Raw genomic sequence first — 7386 nt, 5'->3', positions numbered from 1 at the left:
ATGAACCTTTAACAAAGGGAGCTATGAGACTACCCTTTAGTTAAGTATAGAAGCTACTTAACTCTAAAAAGAAACTGCTTAATGTAAATGGATCCTTTTATATAATAGCATAAAGTCCAGGGAGTAAGGTGGGGAATCATTGGGAGGGGATAGTTTGCTTGTGTGTGTGGGGGGGAGGTCCATAAGTCAATCAAGAGTCTGGAATTGACAAAGATTGGTTAGCCCCAGGCAATTCACTTGCCTGGGTAGGGGGACTAGGTGGGGATCAGTCCTCAATAAATTTGTAGTTATCAGGGTCCTTTTCCATTTTTTATGATCTCTTTAGGATCTAGTAGTAGTAGTAGTAGTAGTAGTAGTAGTAGTAGTAGTAGTAGTAGTAGTAGTAGTAGTAGTAGTAGTAGTAGTAGTAGTAGTGCTGGGTCAAAGCGTATGCACAGTCTCATAGACCTTTGGGCATAGTTCGAAATTGTTCTCCAGAATGGTTGGACCAGTTCACAACTCCACCAACAATGCATTAAGTGCTCCAATTTTTCCACAACTTCTCCAACATTTATTATTTTCCTTTTTTGTCATATTACCCAATTTGATAGGTGTGAAGTGGTACTTCAGAGTTATTTTAATTTGCATTTTTCTAATTGATAGTGATTTAGACCATTTTTTCATATGACAATAGATAGCTTTGATTTCTTCATCTGAAAACTGTATAGTGTATTTTAAAATCATCAAACGTTAGAGCTAGAAGGGACCTTAGATTTTTGTAGTCAGTTTTGCTAATTGGGTGCCCCAATTAAGTTCAGCATCAATAGATATAATGAGCTCTTGGCAATGAGAGTAGAGGAGAACCAGGTTGCTTGATGATGGGCAAACTGGTCTAGGACAGAAATAGTGCAGGTAAAAGATGCTGTGTCAATCAGTAATGCAATCACCTTCACTTATAGTCTGGGAGAAATAGGGGGATCTGGTCTTTATTTTTTTGATAAGGTAATTGGAGTTAAGTGACTTGCCCAGGGTCACACAGCTAGTAAGTGTCAAGTGTCTGAGGCTGGATTTGAACTCAGGTCCTCCTGAATTCAGGGCCAGTGCTTTATCCACTGAGCCACCTAGCTGCCCTGAAGGGGGACTTAGTCTTAAAAATATCTTTGCAAATGATTATCAAGTCTATATACCAGATTATAAGTAGGTCATATAACATACCTGAAGGTTTTTGAGATTCATGAACTCAGTATTTCAGGATCTGCTGACCCGAAGAATAGTGATTTATTTTGAGAATGTCCTTATCTAATCCCAGGGCATTTTTCAGCATGCCAGATGAATCTGTTGCATCTTCTGGTACCTATGCCAACACTGTTTTTTGCTAAGATGGAGAAATACCAACACAAAAAGGAGAATTTCACATTTTTGGAGCAAATAATAGTCCAAATGAAAAGACTTGTTTGGAATGTTCTGTGTCTCCCCTAAAAGGCTAGTGGTCAATTTCATGAGACTTTTCATGCCTTTCCATATGGTTTCGTAGGATTTTTGTTGGTCAGATATACAACATAACTGACTATGTCCAATCCTGTGAAGTATATGTCTGGGTAAAGGATCCCATGAAGAAACTAGGAATCTTTTTTTTTTAAATTTAACAATAGTGTTTTTCTTTTATTTAGGTGATCCCATTCATGTTTCAACTCTTTAAATCCAATTTCCAAGCTGATTTTTAAAAAGTACCTAAGTTCATACAGACTCATCTATCTTTGGAAAGGTACACATTGGCAGTGAATACACATTGTATAACAAGCAAAGTGTTTCAATGTGTTGGAGAACACATATGCTAGTTATTATGCTCTCCTCACCATAACCCATTTTGATAGCATAGCTATTATTATATGGTCACCATTGAGCCATGTAACATATTGCATTTATAAAACAGATATTCTTTAATTCAAAAGTTTAGATAGCTATAGCATGAGATGTAGGGAAGACTAGTATCTCTTGTGGGAGGGCTGCTAAGCTGTTTTCAGGTCTACTTTCTACCTTTGGTTTCTACCTGAATCACCCAACTCTTACCTGTGGCTCCAAGAAGCTGTATCATGTGCAGCTACTCCATTTCAGCAGACACACTAAATCAGGGTCAAACCCTTCAGTGAGTTGGAGGAGGAAGGGGGGAGGGGAATGTCTATCCCAAGTATGTGAAGGTTTCCCCTGGTGGATGAAAACAATTTTTTCCAATGGCCATGAAGGTGACTAAAGCAGGTGATGTGGACTTCTGAGAGCTTGCTTAGATATTAAAGATACCAAGGCATCTACATCCTGAGCCATCACTAGTTATCTTGATTTTTGTCTTGCCACTGTACTTCTGAACTTCTAGAAGAGAGAGTGAGGCCTATAACATTGTGCAACCCTGCCTCACTTAAATCCAATTTATGTACGAATCAAAAGGAATCACCCATACCATTTTACCATTTTTACCTACCTGAGTCCTATAGCAACAGGCAAGTGACAAAGTAGCAGAAGCGGATACACTGTGGGAGCTGTAGTCACATCCCTGCACACAGGTAGCCCAGGTTGTCATCCTCTCCCTGGACAATGCATCTCAACTACTCAGTGCTGATGGAGCCACATTGATTAGTGATAAGGACATGATCCTGGAGAGATGGACTGAACACTTTCCAAGTGTTTTCAACAGACTATCATTAATTAATGCTGAAACCGCTGACCATATACAGATTGAAGTCAGTCCTTGTCTAGCCAAACTTCCAACTGAAGAAGAGGCTTTGAACACCATTACTCACTTTTTGTGTGACAAAGCCCCTGGTGTTGATTCTATTCCAGCTGAGATTTACAATGTGGATTTACACTTCTCATACAAAAGCCAACTGAAAATTTCCAGATTACATGGTAAGAGGAAGTTATCCCTTTGGAGTTCAAGAATGCCTCTATTGTCCAACTCTATAAAGATAAAGGAAATAGATTGCCCTGTGACAATTACAGAGCTCGTGCTTGCGCTCGCTCTCGCACTCTCTCTCGCTCTCTCTCTCGCTCTCTCTCTCTCTCTCTCTCTCTCTCTCTCTCTCTCTCTCTCTCTCTCTCTCTCTCTCTCTCTCTCTCTCTCTCTGTCATTGCCGGCAAGATTCTTGCCAAAGTCCTCCTTAATAGACTGATCCTTCACCTGAAGAATGGTCATTTTCCTGAGAGCCAGCGTGGCTTCAGAAAGGGCCAAGGAAAGGTTGACTCAGTGTTTGCTGCCTGACAACTTCAGGAGAAATGTCAAGAGCAGAACACAAAGGTCTGTACACAAAGTTCATTGATCTGACCACAGCCTTTGATACTGTCAATCTTGAGGACTTGTGAAAAATTATGACAAAATTTGGGTCCCTGGAGGAATTCATCAATGATATGTATCAGTTTCTTGATGGCATGCTTACACAGGTTCTGGACTATGCCAATGGAGTGAAGCAGGGTTGTGTGCTCACTCCTTTTTTTTTTAGCATGAGGTTTCTAGCAATGTTGTCAGATGTCCTTAGTGAGGATAAAAATGGCATTAAGGTGAGTTACTTCACTTATAGTAAATTATTTAACTTGAAAAGTCTACAAGCTGGGGGCAGCTAGGTGGTGCAGTGATTAAAGCACTGGCCCTGGATTCAGGAGGACCCGAGTTCAAATCTGGCCTCAGACACTTGACACTTACTAGCTGTGTGACCCTGGGTAAGTCACTTAGCCCTCATTGCCCCGCAAAAAAAAAAAAAAAAGAAAGAAAGGAAGAAAGAAAGAAAAGAAAAGGCTTCAAGCCAAGACTAAAGTGGAGGAAAAGTTGGTGTATGATTTTTTTTTTCACCCAGATGAATGTACACTCAATGGAACCTCTGAGGCTGAGATACAACAAAGTATGGATTGATTCTCTGCTGCTTCTGTTAATTTTGGCCTAAGAATTAACAGCAAGAAAACATAGGTTCTCCACCAGCCCGCACCACACCATATGTGGAACCATAGTTATAGCAAATGAGAAATATTGAATGTTGTGGATAAGTTCACTTATCTTGGCAGTATACTTTCCATGGATGTCCACATAGATAATGAGATTGATGCCAGAGCTAGCTCAGTATTTGGGAGTCTCCAAAGGAAAGTGCGGGAGAGAAGAGATATTAGACTGCCTTCTAAACTGAAGGTCTATAAGCCATTATACTGACCTCATTGTTGTATGTCTGTATACTCTGTTATATGCCTGTGTTATTATTTATTTATTTATTTTAGTGAGGCAATTGGGGTTAAGTGACTTGCCCAGGGTCACACAGCTAGTAAGTTTTAAGTATCTGAGGCCGGATTTGAACTCAGGTACTCCTGACTCCAGGGCCGGTGCTCTATCCACTTCGCCACCTAGCTGCCCTGCCTGTGTTATAATGCTTCCATTTGAATTATCTTAGCAAGATTCTGAAGATCCCTTGGCAAGATAAGGTACAGACAGTGAGGTCCTTTTTTGAGCTAAATTGCCAAACTCTACTGCAGAATGTGACTCCCTTGGGCTGGCTACATTTTTCAAATGCCAAACATACGTTTGCCTAAAAGACTATTTTATGGAGAACTCACAGAAGGCAAGTGCTCACATGGAGGTCACAAGGACACTTTCAAGGTCACTCTGAAGAACTTTGGAATCAATTGCATGACATGGGAGACACTGGCAAAGGACCACCCAGCATGGTGTGCCTGAATCAAAGAAGTGCTCTATGAGAGAAGCAGAATTGTAGTAGTGCAAAAGAAATGTGAGATGCATAAATTTAGACATCTTCTCTCCACATGTTCATGTGGACTATTTGTGCTTGACCTATGATAGAGAATTCTGAGTTCATACAGGTCTGATCAACAGCAGTTGGACTCATTGTACTTTGACTCCAACATAGTGATGCCATTTTAGTCCTCTTTGAGAACAAAGGACAACAATCAAACAACCAACCTATTAAAACTCATGTCTTACACCCTGCTTCCTCCATCCCAGGTAAGGATACTGCAGCTTTTTTCATGATTCAGTTCTGTACCATGTCATACTTAAGTTACATGGAATACTTGGCATTATGAAAATAGTTATATAGAAGTTATATATTGTAATGATTGGAGTGATGCCACCTGCTGGAGAGTTACTGTAGGAAAGCTCTGCCATGAGGAGAAGGCATCTGAGGGCAAGCCATGTGGTTTTCCTTGACATCAGGAAGTGACATTTGCTCCTGTGTACTGTCTATAAAAGAGGCAAGGCTTGCTCTCTTGGGCTTTTTCTGGAGCACCTCAGCAGGGAGAGGAGTTGGAGACATTAGCTTCCTGAGATAGACAGCTGAATCTAGGCCTCTTTCTCTCTCTTCACCAAATTCTTATTCTCCTTAATAAATGCTTAAAAGTCTAAACTTTTGATAAAGCTTATAATTTATTGGTGACCACTCAGATATTTTAGACAGACTAACTAGAATTTTAGCCCCTTACTATATATATATATATATATATATATACACACACACACATATATATGTGTGTGTGTGTGTATGTGAATTAGAGCTGAGAACTAAAACAAGAAACATTATTAAAAATAATAGTATCAAGATCTATGCAAAATATTTTTCTCCCTCCTTGGAGTTGAATATTTAATGATTTTAAGGAAACATAATTCATGAGAGGGTGAGACTGATTAGAATGTCTATCCAAATAAATTTAAAGGTGTTTTAGTATACAAATGACAACCTAGTTTTTCTGGTTTTTTTTTTTTTTTTTTTTTTTTTTTTTTTTTTTACAGAATTGTTCACTACATTAGCTTGTGAGTTCCTTGAGGGCAGGAACTTTCTTTTGCCTCTTTTTGTATCCCTGGTGTTTAGGACAGTGCTTAATAAATACTTATTGACTGACTGACTGACTGAGAGAATGTAGACTATAAATGCTCCAAGAGATTTCATTTAAGTTACTATTTGCTATGAATTTAATTGGTACCTTCCACCCCACCTCCCCAAATCAGCCTATGGAATAAATGTTTAGATTAGCATTGGTACCCACCTTCCATTGGAAAACTACATTTTTGTCATTGGCAGTTAGACTTTAATTTAAAATTTTTAACTCAGAAAACCCCTGTGATTGCATTTTGTCCACTGCCTGAAATCAACTCATTCGTTTCATTTTGCTTGCTTTTCTTTATGGATGAATAGGGTGATTTCTTCAAGCCTGTGCTCTTTTAAACCTTTTCAAACACAGTTTCATTAGCAACTAACATAATAGCCACATTTAATGGAATGTAAATGAGAGATAATATAAGAATAGCTAACATTTATATAGTGCTTACTATGTGCCAGACATTGTGCTAAATGCTTTACAATTGTAATCTCATTTGATCTTCACAACAACACTAAGAGGTGGATGCTATAGCAATCATGAAAATGGTAAAAACACTTTTCAGTGGTTCTCAAAATAAAGCGATCCATAAGATTGGGTTGAGAATTAATACTGAATTCCACCACCCAGGGAAGGTTATAAGCCATTAAAAAAAAGTAAAACACACATATAAAAGATTCTTTGGAGATAACTCTAAAGGAAATATTGTTAGTTTAAGTCCACCACAAGGATCCCTCTATTCAAACCCTCTTTTCTTTCATTTCCTCTAAGTCTTTATATTCATTTGCTTTCTTTCGTTTTCTAAACTGGTTTGCATTCTCGTATTTATTGTAAGTAACAAGCATTACTACTAGGAGTGCCAGAATGGAGACAAAGATCAGCTGACGGTCCAAAGTCTGATATGAGAAACAGGGAAGAAGTGGTTGTAACACATGTTTTTGCTAGCTGCAGCATATTGTAGACAAGATCTTCTTGTTCATCTCCCCACATTTCTTCAGTAGCTGCAATGGGGATCATGACCCCCAAGATGAAGAGGACAGTGATCCAGACTTTCCTTATGTTGGTTGAGAGTTTATTGACAACTCCAATGAAGATACGCAGCATATGCTAATCCATCTTGTTGGTGACTTATAATGACTTTGATGAAGAGAAAATAATCAGATCAAAGTCTTCATCTTTAAGAAGTAGGAGCCTTAATCTTTTATCCCAGAGAATTGCCTGGAAGTTCCAAGCTACATCATGATGTAACTCTCTCCTCTGTTTTCAGGGTTTAAGGGATATTGCATCTTTGTCAGTGGTGTGTGGCAGAAGTGTGGGTGATTTACGAGGAAGGGAGGCACTATACCAGGAGGGGAAGATAAAGGGGGGAGGAACTCTGGGGGGTATCAGTTGAGCAACATGTGAAGGGGTGAGAGACACGTTTTCTCCCCTGCTGAGCTTGCTCTGGTTTCTAGGGACTGATGCCGAGCAGCCACCTCAATCCAAGGGCCTCCCAGAAGTCTTTTTGTAAACTCTGTGAGCTTGTTTTTGTCCCTGATTAGATAT

General features: G+C 39.2%; 1 pseudogene; it reads right to left on the bottom strand.

Moving 5' to 3' along the window:
- Positions 1-6070: 6070 nt before the first annotated feature.
- Positions 6071-6945, bottom strand: LOC122755031 (annotated as a pseudogene).
- Between the last annotated feature and the right edge of the window lie 441 nt (positions 6946-7386).

The sequence above is a fragment of the Dromiciops gliroides genome, chromosome 4 (assembly GCF_019393635.1).
Source record: "Dromiciops gliroides isolate mDroGli1 chromosome 4, mDroGli1.pri, whole genome shotgun sequence".
NCBI lineage: Eukaryota > Metazoa > Chordata > Mammalia > Microbiotheria > Microbiotheriidae > Dromiciops > Dromiciops gliroides.
This window is presented reverse-complemented; position numbering and strand designations above follow the sequence as displayed.